The sequence below is a fragment of the Myotis yumanensis genome, unplaced genomic scaffold (genome assembly GCF_028538775.1).
Source record: "Myotis yumanensis isolate MYYU_CA2020_CCGP unplaced genomic scaffold, mMyoYum1.0.hap1 SCAF_3, whole genome shotgun sequence".
Classification (NCBI taxonomy): Eukaryota; Metazoa; Chordata; class Mammalia; order Chiroptera; family Vespertilionidae; genus Myotis; species Myotis yumanensis.
Window position 1 is genome coordinate 130,299,280 of NW_027223754.1, and position 23,495 is coordinate 130,322,774.

Genomic DNA, 23,495 nt, shown 5'->3' on the forward strand with positions numbered 1-23,495 from the left:
TTTCTATAAAGAACAGCCAATAATTATTCTTAACACGTATCTTGTGAAAATATGATAAGTTTATTCAAACGTTTTATAACAAGGAGAAAAAAGAGTTCAGAGGAAGATATCTGAATGCTCTTGACCTTTTCAACCTATGCTAGCCAGGGTTACATTTTTTCATAGAAAGTGAGAAGTTTGGAATCATAGTCACCAATTTTGATCTGGAACTTCTGGCCTGTGGTCTGCAGTTTAAGAACTGCTAGATTGCATTCTACTGCAAAGAGCCATGTGACTTGTGAGCAGAAGCGCACGGCGAAGCAGCAAAGCTTGGCCTCTGCTCTACTCACTTCCCTTTTGTGAAGACTTTTCCCCTTTTTACAGGCCCGCTCCCCATCACCTCCCTCCCTCTCTAGTTCTCAGTGCTCTGCTCTAAGTGTCCAGGAGAAAATTAATCACAAGTGCTTTAAGAATAATTAGTCTGAGGATCTGTAATTATCCCCAAGGGATATAACTCAAAAGAATAAATCTGTAGTGATAGTGATGACTAATAGTGGTATTTCAACCACTGGGGCCCCTGCTTAAGGGAATTATTTTTGTAGTAAATTATACCATTTAGGAGGCAAATTACACCACTAAATCAGCCACCAGACCTCTCTTCTCCAGTTAGTTAGCACTCCAAACATGGTAGGAAAACAGTTTTCCACTAGCCATATGTGAGGAAAGGCCCAATCCCAGATTCAATTCCATCCTAATATACAGAAGCTAAAGTGTTGCTAAGAGCAGAGCAAGAAGAATGGAAGCTTACCAGGTGCTTCCATATACTGCCGCTGACCTGGCTGCTGACCTGCTGCTGACCTTGTTGCTGTTTTCTCCCAATATGTGTCAGTTGAGTGGACTTTTGGCTGCTGGACATGAAGAAATCATATAATCAATGAAGTAAGCAATGAACAAATATATAATGGACTTCTATAACCTGCAAGGTTCTATGACAAATTGTCCAAGGGATGAAACGGTGATTTATAAAGAAATATTCATGTTTTTAAGTAGTATAGGATTACTATCAAATAACGAATATGCATAATACAGCTACAGGAATCAGAGGAGAAAGCAATCCCTATGGCTGATTTTGTCCAGAAAGGTGTTGTTGTTTTTTTTTTCTTCAAAGTAGTAGTTTCCCTATTGAAAAATATTATAGGAAAATAATAGACTCCTCAAGTACTTTCTTTGTGTCAGGAACTGTGTTAAGCTCTTTACACATATTATATGTAAAGCACTCAGACGAGTAGTGGCACAAGATAAATGTCAAAGAGTGTTACTTATAGTGCTTATAATTGTGTTAGTCCTTCCAAAACCTGTTAGTAGGAACAGTTATTTTCCCATATTATAGTTAAGGAGGCACATCAAGGTCACATAACTTGTATAAGACATACTGCTAGTGAGTGTGAAATCAGACAGACTTCAGAGTCCGTGCTCTTAACCATACTCCATATTATATGGAATAAGTAAGATTGATAAATAAACGCACATTTTGGTGTGTGGGGAGGGTGTGGGGGGTAGATCCCCAAAACAACAGGGGCAGATTAATAGAGGTGACAAAATTCTAATCTTGTTCCAAAGGTCAGGAAGTTAACCAGGGTAGCAGACGTGGGTTAAAAAGCCATGGGAGGTATGACTAGAAAAATAATTTATAGCAAGGTATGAAGGGTCTTGAATTTTAACTGGGAAGAGTATTAAAAGAATTTCAGCTTTAGCCTCTATGTATTAGAGTGTCAACAATTTTTACACACACACACACACACACACACACACACACACTGACATAGAGACAAAGGAGTTTTTATAAAGATTAAGCTAGGGATATTAGCAAAGCCAACTTATTAGACACAGAAAGCACAGTATGTAGTCTTTCAGGGTCCCACAAAATGTTTTATTTTCAATCAGAAGGACATAATAAATGTAACAAGCATGAATATAAAATAATGAGTACAGCCTGATTTTTTATACCAACATAGTCATAAAATATAATTTTTATTTAATTATTTTTTAAATAGAGGACAGGGCAAAAGTGCCTATGACCCACTAAAGTCATACTGCAACCTGGATATTATGCTGAATCATCTAGAGGCTGGAGTGACTAAGCATAAGTATGACAGTTGGGGAACTACTAAAACCATTATGCAGGAGATAATACAGGATTTGACTGTGTTTGTGGCCATGCCACTGTAAAGAAAAACAAAGATATCACTAATAAAAAGCTTAGAAAAGTTGTTAATGATCTCTGTTTGGGTGTGTGGTGGAGTATGGGGTTATTAATTACAACTGAGTACATAAAATGTAAGTTTTCTGGTTCAAGATAGTGGGGAAACATATACATTTACTTGCTCTGTGTTCCAACAAAAATTTCTTGAAACAACAAAAAGATATATTTTTCAAATTCCATGATAATGTTGAAAAAGTGAAAGTGTCAATCAGCAGACAAGAGGAAGTTTGGGGATCTGGTTAATAAGGAATCAAAACTGAGAAACCTGAAACAAGCACAAGAGAGGGTTGTAGGATTCAAGTCAGAATACACTGACCTAAAAATAGACATATCATAAGATGATGAATTTAAAGGATTATTAAATACCTGATCAGTTCTATGTAGGGCAGCTGGCTGAAGTGTTTGCCTTTCAGGATATAAACCCAATGATAATAGCTTTCAAAACAAAATGGAGAATCTGCTGTCCCCACGTAGGTGCTAAGAGGTAGTAGTCAAAGCTCCAAATGGTTTTGATGCCCAAAACAAAATCATGCCAAGCTTGGGTGACTTGAAACCCACAAAGACGTGGCACAAGGGTGGGAGGGAATAAGTGGCTCAACACAGCAGTGAAAGAGACTCAAGTGTTCTACCTTCTTTCATGTTTTGGCATTTGGAAGAGGTCCTTGCCTTGGTTGTCAGTTTTCCACCAATGAACACGTCAGTCAGCATAGTCTTGCCCTTTTAACTTCAGAGTCTAATCAGATTTTCTCATTATTTGGGGAGTGGGCTGCTAGGAAATCTGACATATGCAACCTTTAAGAAAACCTTTACTAGCTATGTATGCAAATCAACACAGTCTTTCATTTTCAGATCTGTAAGAACAAAAGAACTTCCATGCATTGTCATAAAAGAGCATGTAACAGAAAATCTGACCTGTAGGAAATCTAAACATTTAAATTCATTCTCAGAAAGATTGAAGAGGTTATTAAAGCCATGAATCAAGTAAAAACTACTCAGGGGAAAAGAGTATAATCAGAGAATTAAAAAAAAAAGAGTTCTTACAAAATAAAAATATTATTGCAAAAAACAAACAAGCACACATACATACATATACATATGAGTCAAACAACAAAACTGAAGGCCAAATGAATAATGTGAGTGATAAAGTTAAGGAAACCTCCCAGAACATAGAGAAAACAAAGAGGTAGAAAATATTAAAGGTAGATAACAAGGGTTATGGAGGACAATGCCTGATGATTCAATAATGGTCAAAAAAAAAAAAAGAGGAGGGAGAAATAAGAAATAAAACAGAGAGGTAGATATAACTAATAACAGCTTTCCTGAACTGAAGAAAGATCCAAATGTTCCTATGAAAAAAGTCTTGGATGTATTGGCCAGGAAGAAGGAAACACAAACATATTCAGATACATCCTGATTAAATTTTTTAATTCCAAGAATAAATGGTAATTTTTCAAAGTTTCCACAAGAAAAGAAATAAAGCAAATAACTGAGACTCCATCTGGTATTGGACTTCTCAGTGTTAACAATAAATGTTAGAAAAATGCAGTATAGCCTCAATATCCAAAGGAAAAAAAATTGTAATTAGGACTCTACTGGTATACTCAGCCAGTTAGTTTGTAGATATTTGAGAAACATGAAAACTTTGTTGGAATGAAAATTCTCAGTAGATCATTCAGGAAATGAAGTATTCAAGATATATTTCACATATTGAAAATTAATCCACAAAGAAGACATAATATGTATTAAAGTATGTAAATATAGAAATCAATTCACTATCCTGTTAAGCCTAAGCAATTATTGATAATTAGGCCATAAATTTAAGTATAGTTCATTACAAAAAGAATTCTTGAAACTTTAAAGACATTATATAATAAGTGAATAGATATAACTACAAATGATTTTTTAAAAAATATGGACACTATGAGGGAGCTAGAGGATATATGAGAACCAAGTTTTCTGTAAACTTAAAATTATTCTAAAACATAAAGTCTACAAATTAAACAAAAACATGACAGATGGAAGAAAAAGTAAAATAAAGGCACATTAATGTTTTTTCTTTTTACAGAAGAGATAATAGATACTATTTCTCCATATTCACTGAAAAAATAAAGTTGTTTTTGGGTCTTAACATATATAATGAAAAGAATTTAAATGGGATTTAGAATTTTCAAACCACTCAAAGTGGGGAAAGAAGGAGCACTTAAGATGTGTTTCATTTAAAAGATAGGAAAGAAAATGAGAAGAAAAAGGATTATGAGATGGAGGAGGAGGAACAGGAGGAAGAATAAGTTATATCTGAAAGATGTCATAAAACAATAAGATATATGATGGCAGAGTAAAGTATATACTATCAGGGAACACAATAAATGTAAATAGATGAGATTTCCGAATAAATTATGACTCTGAAACAGAATTAAATAAAATTTTAAAAGTGAAAAACCAGCCTTGGCTGGGTAGCTCAGTTGCCTAGAGTGAGGTCCTGATGTGCCAAAGTTGTGGATTTGACCCCCAGTCAGGGCACATACAAGAAACAACCAGTGAATACATAAATGGTTGGAACAAGTCAGTGTTTTTCTCTCTCTCGCTTCCTCTGTCTCTTTAAAATCAATTAAGAAAAAAAAAAAGAGAGAAATGCTTAAAAAAAATAAAAAGTGAAAAACCTAAGAACATGCTCTATACAGGAGACCAATCTGGAACAAAATATTTCCCCCTTCTGTGGATCTTTTTTCTCATTGGGGTGTCTGACTGTGGACTCTGTATTGAAGGACAGAGGTCTGGGAAGTAGTTTAGGGAGAAAGGATCTAAGGGGCTGCAGAAGCGTCTGATATAGACACTCAGAGGAAAATTGATGGTTTCTAACGAAAATATTTGAAAACAAGAAGCACTGGACAAAATTGGTAATTAATTATGCTCAATTAACTTCAAAATATTTTATTTCATGAAGTAATACATGAAAAGTCAATAGGCTCATATAGTTTATGAGTGGATTCACTCAAACCTTCAAGAAACAGATACCTCTCATATTGTCCAGGTCATCAGAAAAGATGAAAAGTCTCAAAATTATTTTACAATGCTAGCAAAATATAAGAATGTCACAAAAAATAATTTATAGCTCAGATTCATTTATTACAAAAATATAAATGAAATAATAACAAATCACATAACATGATTTAAAAGAATAATACACCAAGATCAGGAAGCGCTTTTGTAAGTGCAAGGCTGGGAGGGAGAGTTCAGATAATCCATTTGGATAAGGGCAGGAATAAGAAGAGGAAAGAATTGCTTCAGGGTGGGGGTGGGAGTAAGGGAGGGGCTATGGCCAAGAGTTTAAGGAGTGGTTTAATGAACTGGCTACAAGTTTCCTAACAAACTTTGATATAAAGTTGTTTTCAAAGCTTACATTGGCTGAATTCCTAAATTGAATTGGAGACATGAGTACAATTCTACAGTCTTTGCCAGAATTCCCAATAGAATGGTGAATGAGAAGATATTATTTTCAATGATTGAGATGGGATAATCCCAAAGGCTTCACTTCCCAAAGAAATTAGTGTAGCCCTTGGTGCCAGTAGAATAGCCATCAGAATAGGTCAGTACACGATGTAGCTGGTATGTTTACATATGATCTCAACTTCTCGTAGACATTTTGAGAGGGAATACTTATTTGAAGAAATAGAAAAAAGATACACTAGGGCCATAAGCCCCTCATCTTAAACACAGGCAGGTTGCTAAATATTTCCTAAATCCAATGCTAACAAAGGATGAGGTAAGGAGGCTCCCTAGTTTTAAAGTCTGAATTATAAGGATCTTGGTAGTACTCAAGGGAACTTTAATGGGCAACAAGTTTTTGGGGGATGTTAATGGGTCAGATTGAAGTGACCACATGTTGAAGGATTTCCATGTATAAAAGTCCTGAAGACAGTATAATAGGTAAACTTACATATTATACAGTAAGTTTTGGAAAGAGAAGAATCAGGCTGGGTTTATTGATTTGGAAGCTATCACACAGGGAAAACTAGTCTAACTTGTGAGAACAGAGCATCAAAAATAGGTAAATACAATCAAAAGAGATGAGTTGAAAAATGAACTTAAAATGAAGACAGCCTTTAAAGTGGGGGGCTGAAGGTGGAGCCAGAGAAACAAACAGAAAGATCAGAAAGGAAGGTTCTTTCTGACCAAGAGAAAAGAAATACACAGAGATCTTGTGCTGTTTATTTATTCTACAAACATATATTGAGCACGTCCTATGTATAAAATAGATTAAATGGTCCTCACCCTTATGATGCCTTTCATTTGACTTACAGTGTAGACAAAAGGGACTAAAAAGATATTTTAATTATTTGGAAATACTAAGGGCAAATTTTCCCCATAATTAACTCCCATTTCTTTGGCTCCTCTCTGTATCTCCTTAATATCTTTCATCATTTGGTTCATAATCCAGGATTATCTGTGCCAGAAAAATCCTGTATTGCTATCTAAATATCTGCTTGAATTATTCCATCAGTAGAGTTTTGTCTGAGCTGCTCTAAATGCTGGGGGTACAGCAATAAAAAAATGGAATTCTATGTACTCACGGTGCATTATCGAATGCAGGACAAACTACACAAATAAATACATTAAGTGATATATTGGGGAACAAGTGTGTGGGAAAAAACAAAGCAAGGTAAAGGTCACAAGCGTGCTGCAAAGACATGAGGATGGTTGCTATTTTACATAGGATAGTCAGAGAAGACCTCTCTAATAAAATAGCTTTTAAGCAGACACCCAAAGTAAATAATCAAATGAGTATGTGGTTCTCTTGGGAAAGAGCATTCCTATGAAGAAAGCGGCAAAGCCCCGAGGGAAGAGCATGCTTGGAAGACCAGAGCATCTGGAGGAAAATGAATGAGAGGAAGTGTCACAGAAGCCAAGATTGGAGTTGGTACAGGGCCATCAGGTCCATCCTCTTAAGACACAAAGAGGATATTCAGTTGTGAGCTGAATGAAATGGGAAACATTCTAATGTTTCACACAGAAGAGTGAAATAATCTAATTTATGTTTTAAAAATATTTCTGACTATTGAGAGCAGAGAGACCAATCAGGAGGTCTCTTTTTAAAGAACTTTGAATCATTTGTTTATATTTCCTAACTAAATTCATGGATAGTATAGTGTTATAGACTTAATGTTTTTGCCCCTCCAAATTCATATGTTGAAACTCCAATTCTAATGTGAAGTAATTAGGTCATGGTGGAGCCCTCATGAATGGGATTAGTGCCCTTAGAATACGATGCCAGAGGGCTAGTGAGCTCTCCTCTGTCATCCTATATAATAAAAGCCTAATATGCTAAGTGTCCGGTCATCTGTTCAACCAATCAAAGCATAATATGCTAATGATATGCTAAGGCTGCTCAACAGCTCTCTATGACATGCACTGGCCAGCAGGGGGCAGACAGTTGACCAGTCGACCAGTTGACCAGTCGCTATGACGCACACTGACCATCAGGGGGCAGATGCTCCAACTGGTAGGTTAGCTTGCTGCAGGGGTCTGGCCGATCAGGACTGAGCAAGATGGGCTAGACATGCCCTGGAGCCCTACTGAGGTCCCTCCCGGGCTGGCCAACCTCCCATGTCTTTCCCTGGCCCTGATCGTGCACCGGTGGGGTCCCTCAGCCTGGCCTGCACCCTCTCACAATCCGGGACCTCTCAGGGGATGTCGGAGAGCCGGTTTCAGCCCAATACAACAGGCCGAGAGACCCCACTGGTGCACAAGTTTGTGCACCAGGCCTCTAGTATGAGGATAGAGGAGAAGTCAGCCCTCTGCAACCTGGAAGAGAACTTTCACCAGAACTTGACAATACTAACATCCTATCTCAGAATTCCAGCCTTCAAAAGTTTGAGAGGTGTTTGATATTCAAGTTACTTACCCAGTCAATGGTACTTTGTTATAACAGCCCTAATTAAGACAATCAATTTATCGTTCACACAATGCAATAGTCACTGCTAGTTGTCCCCTAAATCTGTACTTCTTCCTTAGTAAATTACCATGCTAGGGCTGCCATATAAAGTGCCACATACTGAGTGGATTAAACAAGATAAATTTATTCTCTCACAATTCTGGAGAATAGAAATCTGAAACCAAGGTATCAGCAGAGTTGGTTTCTTCTGAGCCTCTCTCCTTTGGCTTATAGAGAGTTATTTTTAGTCCATATAGCAGAGTTGGTTTCTTCTGAGCCTCTCTCCTTTGGCTTATAGAGAGCTATTTTTAGTGCATATGCTTTTACATGGTCTTTCTTCTCAATGTGTCTGTATTCTAATTTTCTTTTCTTATAAGGACATCCATTATATGGGAACTAGAGACCTGGTGCACAAATTCGTGCATGGGTGGGGTCCCTCCTGGGGAGAGGGACTGCGGGAGGTTGGACAGCGGTGGGAGGTTGGCTGTGGGAGTGCACTGGCCACCAGGGGGCAGCTCCTGTGTTGAGTGCCTACCTCTTGGTGGTCAGTGCACGTCATAGCGACTGGTTGACTGGTCATTTGATCATAACGGTCGCTTAGGCTTTTATGTATATAGATAGGATCCACCCCTAATGGCCTCATCTTAATTTAATCATGTCTTTAAATATTCTATTTCCAAATATAGTCGCATTCTGAGATATTAATGGTTAGGGCTTTACCATATGAATTGGGAGGTATGTAATTTAGTCCATAATATTGAGTAATAAAGTTGTGGGTAGGATATAGCTCCCAAGCCATGGACTACATTTCCCAGCCTCCCTTGTAGCTAGGGTGGATCTATGACTAAGATGTCACCAGTATAATGTGAATAGAAGTGATAAATTTCACTTCAACACTTCTAGCCAATCTCATATAAAATTATAAGTCTATTCCTCCATGCCTTTCCCCTCTCCTTCTAAGCAAAATAGAAATGAAGAGACTAACCTTGGAAGATAAAGGTTTTAAGATGGTAGAGCCCATGCCAGTCTGTGTTCCTGATTATTAGTATGAAAAGATATGGAACACCTAGACTTGATTGTGACATGAGAGAGAATAAACTTCTGCATTCACTGAGCCATTAAATTATTGTTGAATTCCTTGTTACTATAGGTAATTGAACCTTGACTAATACACATACCACTGTGACTGACTACTTATTAACTAGAGGAAAATTTGAACATTAATCCTTAATTTTAGAATAATTTTAATATATAGGTGTCAGGGGCAAGCCCCTCTGCCAGGGACTGGACTCCCTTAGCCGGGTATTCAACATAGAAGCCATGAGAAGTTGTGGGTATGAGAGTTTTTATTGTAGCCCAAGTAGCCATTGCTAACAAGTAGCCACTAGACAAAACAGTTCTTCAAAGCAAAGTCCCATACAGTAGCCACACACTGGCTAGGTAACAATACATCTTTCCTGTGCTGCGCCAGCACAGCCAAGGGTGAACCTGAGTGGGGGCGGCTGAAAGGCTTAGAAAAGACAGACAAGAGAATGAAAGCTGGGTCTCGGTGGGATGCTGCTTCTCTGAGAGACAGCCACGACGCCCACAAGCCGAGTCTTTATTTTATAGCAGATGCCACGAGAAGAAGTAAGGGTGTGGTCAAGATGTTTACAACATTCTCATGGGTTTCAGTCCTACTCAACTACATGCACCTGAACTCTATCAAGCCTACATCACTCAGGCACGTGGGGCCACGTGTTCGGACCATAGATTCAAGCTCACAACCATAGCTATTGGCTATAATCGTGCTGGGAGGGCTCTGCCCTCCAAGCTGGGACTTGCACGTGGCCATGAGAGGACTGTGCCCTCTCATCAGTCCAAGGCTTGAACCTGTCCAAACACTGTAGCGGCTCCCCACACTTTCTCACACAGCAATATCAGTCTGTACCCACAGCAGCAGCCTGCTGGTCAGTAATACACCTTTCCCATAATGCAACCCCATACTGGCTGGTCAGTAACAACTTTATACTACTTAGACAAAAGAGGCTTCTTTCCAAATAGTGACCTCAGTATTTTGGGTTATAGAAGGGCACGCTTGCACAGTGTACATACAGATTACTGTGGCCTCGCTCTTGCACCTGTGTATGGTCCTTGGACAGCCTGATTAAGATTCCCACACTCCAACTGACCTTGAGCAACTGGCATACTCTGAATAGGGTCCCCACAATGGGTCAAGAGAACTCATGAAGTACACATAATCTAGATTATAAACTTAATTTGTGAATTTTCACAATTATAATAAGAGTCAAAGTTATTCACACAGCAAAACTAATTCAACAAACTGGTATTTTTATTGTGGACCAGATTCAGCCATGCACTCTGGCTATAAACAATTCGACAATCAAAACCCATGAATACCACACGGCCTTTGTCCTCAAGTTGCTTGTGTCCTGTGGGGGAAGCTATGGATAAACAAATTCTATGATGTGCCACCTGCCCATAGGGAAACACAAAAGATCTACTTGGAGGGAGATGGTGAAAACCTACAGATTACAGATGGTACTTGAGCTGGACTTACAAGAAACTGCAATAGATCATTATATATGGATTCAAAGTACACAATACAAATAAATGCAGCTTATGAAAGATCTAGCTAAGAAAAAATATAGAAAATAAATTTTAAGTATTTGTTGAATGAAGATAAATTCCATGAGCTCAAAATTTGTGTAAAAGGAAAACCTTTATGAGAAAACCATTTCCAATTTTTCTGTGTGTTAAGTGAAAATCAGTAAGTGAAAAAAGCTTTTATTTAATCAGAACATTTAATAGCCTTGAGGAAGATGAGGAAGACTGGACTGTCAGGTGATAGTACTAGCTTTGTTCCCGGAGAATGTTTTGCAGGCGTCCTCAAACTACGGCCCGCGGGCCACATGCGGCCCGCTGAAAACATTTATCCCGCCCGCCTGGTATTTTTGCCGCCCCTGCCTGTTGCTTAGCAGCCGACTAATTTTTTTTTTAAACTATAGTCCGGACCTCGCCCTGGCCCTCGCCCTCACCCTGGCCCGCGCTCCTGCCCTCCCTCGCCTCCCACCCCTTACAAAAGACTGCCCTCCCCCTGGGCTGGGAACATGGGTCGCCGCCACAGGTCCACATACTCCAGCACAAAGAAAAGTTGTCCTCATGGCTCCAGCAGGAATGCCCAGAGGAGGCCCCGGCTGCTGGGGCTCAGGGACAAGCTCACACCGTTTACTTCCAAGAAGAGTTCTGCCGAACACTGAAGCCGGGCTTTCTAATGAGATGGTTGTCGATGCACAAGCGGCTGGTTGAGCTCAAAAAATCCTCGCAAACGTGCTTTCCCTCGCATGCTGCTGCGGCAACCATGGCTGTTCCCTGCTGGCTTCCCCCCTCGTCACAGGACCAGAGAAGGAGTGTCTGCTGTTCTCACGAGGTGGCTCTGATGGCTCCTTGTTGGCGGAAAGGAGCCGTGATAACCTTGGGATTCCCAGCCCCCCTCCCCGCCCCACTTCTTTGGAGAAGGAAGAAGGGCTGAAAATGGAGTAAATGATGTATCGCTCATGACCATGTGAGGAAACCTCCATGAAACCCCTAAATACAGGGCGCAGAGAGCTTCCGGGGTGAACACAAGGACGGGGAAGCGCCTCCCGCAGAGGGCATGGAAGCGCCCCTTCCCACACCCTGCCCTACCCCCCCCCCCCCCCACGTCCTGTATCCCGACCTGCGGGGGCCATGCTGGTAGCATTTACACCAGGGACTTTGGCGAATGGTCCACATGAGGGTGTTGTTGTTAAACCTTAAAAAAAAAAACAATAATAAACTATAGTCCGGCCCTCCAACGGTTTGAGGGACAGTGAACTGGCCCCGTTTTAGAGAATGGACACATCCCTGGGCTGAGGTGGATAGTTTTTATCTGTCTTGAGGCAAAAGCTGAGAGAGATGATGCCTTGAGGCTGCTTCTTTTCCTAACAAGGCTGAGGAGGAAAACTTCATGGAACCCAAGTGTACTGCAGTAGCCACTTTACCTGGATTATATAATGTAATCCTTATGGTAACTCCATTATTAGCCCCAGTTTATGGCAGAGGAAACAGGTCCCCAGAAGTTAAGTGCCCAAGACCATGTAACTAGTAAGTGGAAGTAGTGAATTCAAAAAGACTTGGGGTGGTGAGCCCTCAACACAGTGTATCAGTGGTTCTTAACCTTCTGGCCCTTTAAATACAGTTCCTCATGTTGTGACCCAACCATAAAATTATTTTCGTTGCTACTTCATTACTGTAATGTTGCTACTGTTATGAATCATAATGTAAATATCTGATATGCAGGATGGTCTTAGGCGACCCCTGTGAAAGGGCCGTTCGACCGCCAAAGGGGCCGCGACCCACAGATTGAGAACCGCTGCAGTATACAGGTAATGTGTTATAGAATTGTACACCTGAATCCTACATCATTTTATTAACCAATGTCACCCCAATAAATTCAATACACATAAAATAAAAACAAACAAAAAAAAGTGAATTCAGTTGGTCTGCATCCCATGCCATATTTTTTACCATTAACTCTCCTAATTTAGATTTTCAGTAACCGATTGATTGCCGTGGGGCCACCTGCCACAGCTTTGTTCACAGAGTTCGGTCATAGTCGCTGAGTGTCTGGTCTCTGTGGCTGAGCCAAAGCTTCTTTCACTTGTAAGCTGTGTGAATTTGGGCAAGTTATTTAAACTTCTTTTTCCTCAGCTTCCGTTTTCAAAAATAAGAATTATCATAGTACTTACTATATAGAGTTACTTCATGTACAATACATAGAACACATAGTAGGCACACAATGTGGATCAGCTTTTGACCCAACAAAATAGAGCTGTCTTTCTTATAACATTAACATTTAATTTCGCAAACAGTTTCTCAGTATGCAGTATTAAGCAGAAGCTGGAACCCAATATACAAGAAGTCCTAAATATTTTTAAGGATCACTTAGTTTAGTGGCCCCCTGAGTAAAATATTATGGACTATAAAGCACAGATGTGCAAGGTTGAGCTCCTGAACACTTAAGCTTTTGTCATTTTTAGTCTTTGAGCACCTCAACTACTTTTTATTTTGAAAAATATATTTTTTTCCTGGTCGGGTGTGGCTCAGTGGTTGAGCATTGACCCATGAACCAGGAGGTCACAGTTCGGTTCCCGGTCAGGGCACATGCCTGGGTTGTGGGCTCCATCCAGTAGGGGACATGCAGGAGGCAGCTGATCAATGATTCTCTCTCATCATTGATGTTTCTATCTCTCTCTCCCTCTCCCTCCCTGTCCCTGAAATCAGTAAAAACGTATTTTTTTTAAAAAAAAAATATTTTTTTTTTCATGGGATTTAACTTTTGGATAAGCAAAATAATTCTGAACTGACTTTTCCCATATTTATTCACCTGCAAACCATCAAAATTCCAAATTACAGCAGGAGTTGATCCTGTTGTTTACTATTTTGTTGGTTTTCCTAGTTCTGCTTTCTGTGTCCTCATGTCTCATCTTTTTCATTGCTAGTTTATAGTTCCAGGTTCCAGTCTTTCCTTCCCTTCCTCTTCCTCTGCTCTCTGGTCCCCACATCCTTATCTGTTCATCCTCTGCCTGGGCCTTGTGTCATTATTTGTAACTCTGGCTCTTAATTCAGAGTGTGCATACTCTTCCTGAGAAGCAGCAGCCGCCTAAGTGATTTGCAAAATCTACATAACAATTACCTATAATTACCAATAATTGTTAGCTTTCAATGCATAGTCTCTACTGCTTACCCTCATAGGCAAGGACTGTCTGTTTGCCTTTTGGCATTTTAGTGGTAATTTCAGACACTCAAGTGTTTCTCCTTAGCCCGGGTGCCCTTAGAGCAGCGGTTCTCAACCTGTGGGTCACGACCCCTTTGGGGTCTAACGACTCTTTCACAGGGGTAGCCTAAGACCATCGGAAAACACATATATAATTACATATTGTTTTGTGATTAATCACTATGCTTTAATTATGTTCAATTTGTAACAATGAAATTGGGGGTCACCACAACATGAGGAACTGTATTAAAGGGTCTCGGCATTAGGGAGGTTGAGAACCACTGCTTTAGAGTAAAGTGGAGTGCTACTAGTAAATGCTAAAACCATAGGTATAAATGAGATTTGGAGTCAACTGTACCAACCTCCAAATTTACTTGACCATCAATAAAGAAGATAATACTCCAAGCCCAGAATTATGTACTCTGTTTCTGCTTCTTTCATTCCTCTGGGCTATTTGTTTCCTGGAGGTTTTTTTGTTTTTTTGGTGTTGTTTTTTTTTTTGGTTAATCCTCCCCTGAGGATATTTTTCCTGCAACCTGACAAGAGCAGAGAGCAGACACTATCCCAGTAGTTTCCAACATGGGGCACATGCCCCACAGGGGGGCAATTTGATTTTTAAGGGGGGGCAATTCAAGAATGAGTTATTAACTGAATTTTTTGCATTTCTTATGGTTCTAGGGGCACATATACAGTATGTAAATATATATTGTGACATATTTATGCATTTCAGTTCTCTATTATATATTTTGAAATTTTATTTGCTATTTTTTTGTATCATTTTATGTTATTACTTTTTTTAACAATTTCTTAGTGATTTCTTCCTCAGTACTTCAACTGTCCTTTCATTCTTTTATTTTTCTCTTTCATGGATGCCATGTTCTTTGGAAGCTTGTTTAGACCAATTTAATGGCCTTTTAGGCTTCCTCCACATGACTAGGAATTCACTTTTTGAATAGTAAGAATTATATGTCATGGGGGTTGAGGGGGACATCAGGATTTTAGAGATGCTTAGCTGTGCATGGCCAAAAAAGGTTAGGAAACACTGTTCTCTCCATTGAACCAAACCAGCTAGGGCTGTCCTGGAGTTTTAAATGTATCATTTTAAAAACTACAGTAACATTTAAGCTCAATAGTACCATTACAATATTCAACAACTCATGTCAGTTTTCATTTGGTTTGAGATTTAAAGACACAGCAATAAAACTAACTCATGGAAATCTTGTTTATAAAATGTAATGATATTTATAATCTAGTAGTTCACTCCTGTATATATACTCAACTGAAATGTGTGCATGTGTTTACATACATATACAGGAATAGTCATAACAGTATCCTTTCTGTAACAGGAAAAACAATGGGTCCGTGCTGTCTGTCATTACTCGAGCCAATGAGGCAGAGAGAGGAGTGAATCATATATGAGCGTTTATTCCAGTGCTGCCAGCAGCATGGGAGAGGAGCAGGCCAGCCACAGAAATCTGCTCTGCAGCCCACCGTAAGTCAGTTGCTTATATAGCAAAAGCACATTGGAAAAGTAGGCAAAAGAGCAGCTTACAGATATGCAAAAGGAGTAGGGGTCTTCAATTAACAAGTAAGCAGGCTGGAGGTTTGCAAAGGCCTGAGGTATGCAAAAAGGGCTGGGGGTCTTCAAAGGGCTGGCGATTCTGGTTTCTGCAGCATAGTTGTTAATTTTTCCACAATAGTAGGCAGCTCCAAATGGGAAGGGCTGCATCTCCAGGTCAGCTCCAGCCAGGGTAGAATGTGCCTTCTTTTTTTTTTTTATTTTATTTTATTAAATCTTTATTGTTCAGATTATTACATTAGTTACTCTTTTTTCCCACCATAACTCCCCTCCACCCAGTTCCAACCCCACCCTCTGCCCTCACTCCCCACCCACTGTCCTTATCCATAGGTGCACAATTGTTGTCTAATCTCTTCACTCACCCCCACACCCCTTCCTCCCCCACCCCCCAAGAATAGTGAGTCCATTCCCTTTCTATGTCCCTGATTCTATTACATTTACCAGTTCATCAGATTATTTATTCACTTGATTTTTAGATTCACTTGTTGATAGATGTGTATTTGTTGTTCATAATTTGTATCTTTACCTTTTTCTTCTTCTTCCTCTTCTTAAAGGATACCTTTCAGCATTTCATATAATACTGGTTTGGTGGCGATGAACTCCTTTAGCTTTTTCTTATCTGTGAAGCTCTTTATCTGGCCTTCACTTCTGAATGATAGCTTTGCTGGATAAAGTAGTCTTGGTTGTAGGTTCTTGGTATTCATCACTTTGAATATTTCTTGCCATTCCCTTCTGGCCTGCAAAGTTTCTGTTGAGAAATCAGCTGACAGTAGTATGGGTACTCCCTTGTAGGTAACTGAGTTTCTTTCTCTTGCTGCTTTTAGGATTCTCTCTTTGTCTTTTGCTCTTGGCATTTTAATGATGATGTGTCTTGGTGTGGTCCTCTTTGGATTCCTTTGGTTTGGGGTTCTCTGCACTTCCTGGACTTGGAAGTCTATTTCTTTCACCAGGTAGGGGAAGTTTTCTGTCATTATTTCTTCAAATAGGTTTTCAATATCTTGCTCTCTCTCATCTTCTGGCACCCCTATAATTCGGATGTTGGTATGCTTGAAGCTGTCCCAGAGGCTCCTTACACTATCTTCATATTTTTGGATTCTTTTTTCATTTTGCTTTTCCGGTTGGGTGTTTTTTGCTTCTTCGTATTTCAAATCTTTGACTTGATCCTTGCGACCCTCTGGTCTGCTGTTGGGAGTCTGTATAATATTCTTTATTTCAGTCAGTGTATGCTTAATTTCTAGTTGGTCCTTTATCACAACATCGAGGGTCTCATTAGATTTCTTGAGGATCTCACTACATTTATCGGCGGTCTCACCAGTCTTTTCGAGGGCCTTACTCAATTTATCGGCGGCTTCTAAACAGTTCTTTAAAGACCTTAAAAATGTGGTTTTGAACTCTATATCCAACAGTTTGCTTTCCTCCAATTCTGTCGTTTGTCTCCTGTTTCTTTGTCACGGCATTTTTTATGCTTCGCTGTGTCGATAGGGTGCCTTTCTGTGCTAAGTGTCCCAATTACCTGAGGTAGACACTCTTGGTGTACCCCCTTGTGGGCTTTGTGCACAGTCTTGTTGTGGTTAAGCCTTGATTGTTGTAGTTATCACTGTGAGGAATTGACCTCCAGGCCAATTGGCTGTGAGAATCAGCTGTGTCTGTGGTGGGAGAACTTCTGTGCTGGAGACACCTCTCTGGGGCTAGACTTGCTTCGATGGGGCTTTGGTGCTCACTGAGTCTGCCCACTGAGTGTGTCTTTTATGGTTCCACGGAGCTGCAAGCTGGATGGTCCCACTCTGACCTCTGGGCTTCCTGGCTCCTGGATCTCTAGGGAGGTGCTAATCTAGCCTTTGCCTGAGGCTATCCAGCAAAAGTCTCCCTGCAGGGCTTGGATGGGGCAGGTCCCATGGGATCAACAGGGCGGGTTAGCAACTATGGCTGCTCTCAGTCTTGCCCTCAGAGGCTCTGCTTCTCAGTGTCCCAGTAGTCGCTGCAAGCCCCTTGGAGAGAAAGCTGCCCTAGGGTTCTGAGAGATGTCAGACAGTCCCGCTTCTCCCGTATGAGTGTGGGTCCTTAGAGACTCGCCCGGAACTGGAGCTCAGAGCCTGAGACTCCCTCCCGATTGAAAACGACAACCGCGCCCTCAGCCGCCAGCCCGCTCCACATGCACTCCGAACCTTAGTATTTTACTTCAGCACTGCGCCTCCTCTGAGCCTCGGTATGCTTTTCTCTTTCCTCCTAGTTGTAGAACTTCCACTCAGCCAGCTTTCCTGTGGTTCTGAATGATGTCCGTTCCGTCTTTTAGTTGTATTTTTGAAGTGGTTGTTCGAGGCAGCAAACTCCCGTGTTTACCTATGCCGCCATCTTGGTTTCTCGAATGTGCCTTTTTTAATCAGAATAAAACAGGCATGGTTAACAGAGCATGATTAATATTTCATACAATACTAGCTGGTTCCCCAAATTCTATTGCTGCCCCCTTTCATTTCCAGTCCCCAAACTGGAGACTACTCCAATCCCCAGCAACAGATCATATAAATTGATTTATTCACACAATGGAACATTGTACAGCCACAAGGATAAATAAATCAGAGCTGCAATGATATGGAAGTCAGATACAAATAATATGTATTATGTGATTTATGGACAGATATGTCCAGTCTATGTTCTTGTAACAGTGGGGACTAGTAACCCCACCATTCTTTTGACATTGTTGTGGTAGATACTGACTCTGACTGATATGTAGCTTGTGGATAAACAGCATGTTGGTATAAGAATTCTAGGAACTAACTTCATATTATATATTCTCTAACCTTTAGTCATACCAGTTCCAGAGTGGAAGGGAGGGAAGAGAGGGAGACAGAGAAACAGAAAGAGACAGAGGGAGAGAGAAACATCTACGTGAGAGAGGCACATTGATTGATTGCTTCCTGCTCACAGGGATCAAACCTGCAACCGAGGTACATGCCTTTGACTGAGAATCGAACCCGAGACTCTTTGGTTCCCAAGCTAATGCTCTAACCACTGAGAAACCGGCCAGGGCCCCATTTTTTTCTAACTTGCCCCAGTCTGAGGGCATGTGGTGGGGTGTGAGTGCACCTGCAACAGGAGGGCATCCTGTCCAGGGCTGACTCTCATCTTGCACCCTGAGCTGCTGGGGGAGACTCTGGCCACCCGCTATCCTGAAGTGGACTAAGTGGGTTGGAAAACTACCTTACTTGTTTCCATTAATATATCTTAAATGTATGTATAGCTCACATTTGTTTGTATATTTAATATTAGAAGTGTTTTATATCTTTATTTGGAACTTTTATCATGTTTTAGTGTCCAGACATGTGATTTAGGAACTTAACTCTTGTTTATATCAACTAGCCTATAGTAAAATTAGTTTATTATAAGTTTTTTCTCTTAAAGCCAAAGTTCCTAAGAACCTATTAGTGATGTTAAGTGAAGACTTACTGTATATTTCTCACAAAACTGACATTACTTGTTTACCATATGGAGAATAGGCTCTTAATAGACCAATAAGGGGGATGGAAAATTCAAAAGATTGAAAACACTGACAGTAAAATTCACTAAATTTTTAGTAGAGCCCTCTGTTTCAAAGAATACAAAATCAAAAATATAGAATTAGGTACAAAATGAGTATTTATTTAGAACAAAAAAGAAATCACAAAATACAACAAAATAGTTTTGTAGTAGGCATGAGCAGAGCAGAGCAGGAGCGATGGGCCAGGTTCAGAGAGTCACCAGGACGGTGAGCCCCTGGTGCCTAGCAACGAGCAAAACTAGAAGCCCTTGCACGACCACTCCTTTTAAAAATATATATATTTTATTGATTTTCTACAGAGAGGAAGGGAGAGGGATAGAGAGTCAGCAACATAGATCAGCTGCCTCCTGCACACCACCCACTGGGGATATACCTACAACCAAGGTACATGCTCTTGACCAGAATCAAACCTGGGACCCTTTAGTCTACAGGCTGAGGCTCTATCCACTGAGCCAAACTGGTTAGGGCTGCACAACCACTCCTTTAAGTGTTGATCCCTGGAGGTGACAGGTAGGCCTCAGCTGTGTTTCAGCTCCAGGCCCAGAAAAGCAGGAAAACCAGGTAGAGCATGAGACCAAGACCCTGAGGGAACACACTGGAAAAGCTGATGAAGAGCTCCTCCCCTGAGAACTCAGGTAAAAGCTGCCAAGGTGGAGGCCCCAGCGCTCTAAGGAGCATGCCCATGCCTTTTCCCACCCACCCTCTCCAGGTATGTTTCCCTTGCCTCTCTCTTCCCACTGAGCCCCATAGGCCCTTCTTTTGCCTCTGACCTGTTTCCTGAGCCCATTTCTTCTACAGTTCACTTCTTCTACTCTGTGACTTTCTAAATAAACTTTCTCTCATAGTTGGAGTCTTGGCTCTGAATTCTTTCATAGGCAGAACTTAAGTACTGAGGTTGCTGAACTGAGGTCTTAACACCTGGTGCCATTTTTTCCGCTGTGAACAGTTTTATTAATTAACTACCCGAGACACATCTATAAAACTTATTTTCCTACAGATTATAGTAGCCAATTCTTTGATTGCCTGTACATATGATATGCATTATAATATTTTCTACAGAGACATTACAAAATTTTTTTCCCAGTGTGATTGATCCAGTAGTTTTTATTTACAAAAACATGAGATTTCTTACACAGACATATTCACTGTTTGTTGTACATGCTTCCTACAAGCTTAGGCTCTATAAATTCAATAATTCTGGTAAATTACCTTTGTTTCAATGACCATAAAAATGTGTGGTGCTTTTATAACTTTACACCTTGTATTATAAAATATATCCCCTACAGCAGAGAACTTTCATTTAACTGGGAATTTTTAAGAAGTGTATCCTCCACTTTACCTTCTACCTAGCAACCAGGATACATTTCCTATAGACTGGCCTCTGTTTTCTCCACTGCCTGCATTTTTCTAGACCCTGAACACAGGGCATGTTTATAATGCAAACATCTTGTGTTCAAACTCTGGCTGAGTCTACCCAGCAGGTAATTGGAGTATTCCTAGGTGACTGCACAAGGACAGCTAGCAAGAACTTAAATATACCCTAAAGTGATCTATATATCCCACGAAACCCAAATTAAATGTATGCCCAACTCAACTTCATTGTAGTTAAATCTCAAAATCCCCATAACTGCTTCACCACCCTCCACACGGTGGGTGATGCCCACCTAGTGGGCTGGAAAGAGATGATGATCTCAATCAACTGCCACTAAAACACCATACTCTTGAAAATGTTACAGAAACAAGTAACCATATGAGCTCAAGTGCTAGCTCCCTTTCTAGTGCCTTGGAGGACACTGGTGCAAGCTTCATTTGCTTCTCTGTCAATCCCCCTCAGCTTCCTACTTTGCCTCACCGGTTGCATTTCGCTTCTCCTGGAAGTGAGCTCTTCATCTCTGATTACTGTCAAAACAGTGCACACACCCATGGTTGGCTCCTTTGTCAGCTTTTTTGTCTTCTCAGTTAACAACAATTTGTGTGCACTGTTTAAGTTTCTCCTTCAGTGGCTTGTTATAGAATTTTATCTGCCTGTCCCTTGGACGGCCCATTTTAGCTTAGTGAATAGCAGCTGGTGAGGTATCTGGCTTTTGTTATCATTCATTGTTAGGAGATGACCAGCTGAGCACAGTTGGGAGGCAGCCATTAAGCTCTGATGCCGCAAAACTGGCTATGCTTCAAGGCCTTAATGGATTTCTCTTGCCATTTGATGTAGATTTGATACCAGTGAATAGGGTGGAACTTCTATGGATACACATGCAACAGCAGTAATTTTACTCTTCACTCTAATTACACTCTTCTTGACTCAATTCATCACTTGCCCAAACAGGAACTGCTTTTATTTATATGTGCTCACTCCTGACTCTATTTTACACCCTAAAAAATTACTCAGAACTTTTATTCCCTTTCACCCCATAATGTAGATTTGCTTAACAACATGACCTACTTTTGTGCTTACCGGGTATTTTGCAAGCATGTATCAGAAGAGTGATTGCATAAGGAAAATATTTACCTAACAAATTAATTTTTGCAGTCTAATGATATTCTGTGCTGAGTATCTTCTTTCTTTTCAGACTGAAGAAGCAGTTCATTATTCTAAATGAGTATAAAGCTTTTGCCTACAGCACTGAAATTCATCCGAACTGCCAACATTGGATGCAGTGACACAAATCTCTTTTATGCTTGCATTCAGAATCTTTGGATTATCAAAGAATGACTGCCTGAAGAAACTCTTCAGTTTCTAATTGATTCTTATATGTAATCATATGAAACAAGCATTTGTACTCAGTGTTTTATGTACTATTTCATTTAATTCTCATAACATAACTTTAGGGAAGGCAGTATTATTCCTATTTTAAGGAAAATGAGCCTCAGATAAGGTAGAAATTTGCCCAAGTTCACATAACAAATAATTGGTGGATCCAATATTCAAACTTGGATCTGCTAATACAAAAGCTAATAAGCAGCTTTTACCTTTTTTTAAATGTTATTTTTAATTTTTTTATTGCTTAAAGTATTACAAAGGGTATTACATATGTGTCCTTTTTTACCCCGCCCTTGACAATCCCCTGGCCTCCCCTACCCCCCAGTGTCTTATGTCCATTGGTTATGCTCATATGCATGCATACAAGTCCTTCGGTTGATCTCTTACCCCCTTCCCTCCTGCCCCCCAACCCTCCCCGGCCTTCCCGCTGCAGTTTGACAATCTGTTCGAGGCAGCTCTGCCTCTGTATCTATTATTGTTCAAAAGTTTATAATGGTCTCTATTATCCATGAATGAGTGAGATCATGTGGTATTTTTCCTTCATTGACTGGCTTATTTCACTTAGCATAATGCTCTCCAGTTCCATCCATGCCGTTGCAAATGGTAAGAGTTCCTTCTTTTTTACAGCAGGATAGTATTCCATCATGTAGATGTACCACAGTTTTCTAATCCATTCATCTACTGATGGGCACTTAGGCTGTTTCCAGATCTTCAGCTTTTACCTTTTAGAGTTAGTAGTTTGGTAAGCAAGAGGAAACCAGAAAGAAAGGATAATAATTTTTAACAATTCTCTCAAATCTAGAATGAACTAGGATTCTATCCCTATGTTCAGATAATTTGGGAATTATTTTTTCATTTCCCGATGTTAAAAGCAACTCCATCTTCATCATACTAAAAATGCCTTAAGCTAATATTTGGTTGGGCCATATTTTCTAGTAAATCTATTTTTCCTTGGCAATTCTAATATACCTGTTATGCAGTTTTACTCAAAGTATGGTCATGTGCCCGAGGACCTTCCGAGATGTTTGATTAATGAAGAGTTCTGTGCTCCATCCAAGACTTACAGAATCAGAATCACTGGTGTTAAGAAATCTACATTTTAAAACTAAATCTCAGATGTGTTCCTGAAGGGCACTAAAGTTAGCCTTTAGAACGGTTCCCAAGCCTTTGCTGGGTTGTTATTTCCTGAGTAATCATTTACCAGTACCTGTCTCTTCAAGGTCTTGATCCAGCATCTCAGCATTACTGGATCTTTGAGGGAAGTGCCTCTGGTAGTCAGTAAGCCTGTTCACAAATATCCTGGTTCTTCTTCAAAACACATGATGAGCTTGGCAGGTGTGGCTCAGTGGTTGAGCATCAACCTATGAACCAGGAGGTCAGGGTTCGATTCCTGGTCAGAGCACATGCCTGGGTTGTGGGCTTGATCCCCAGTGTGAGGTGTGCAGGAGGCAGCCATCAATGATTCTCTCTCATCATTGATGTTTCTATCTCTCTCTCCCACTCCCTTCCTCTCTGAAATCAATAAAAATATATTAAAAAACAAACAAACAAAAACACATGATGAGATTGCACTCCCCTGCCTCCTTGAGGTCAGATGGCCATGTGGCTTCCACTGGCCAATGGAAGTGAGTGGAAGTGATATGCGCTCCCTT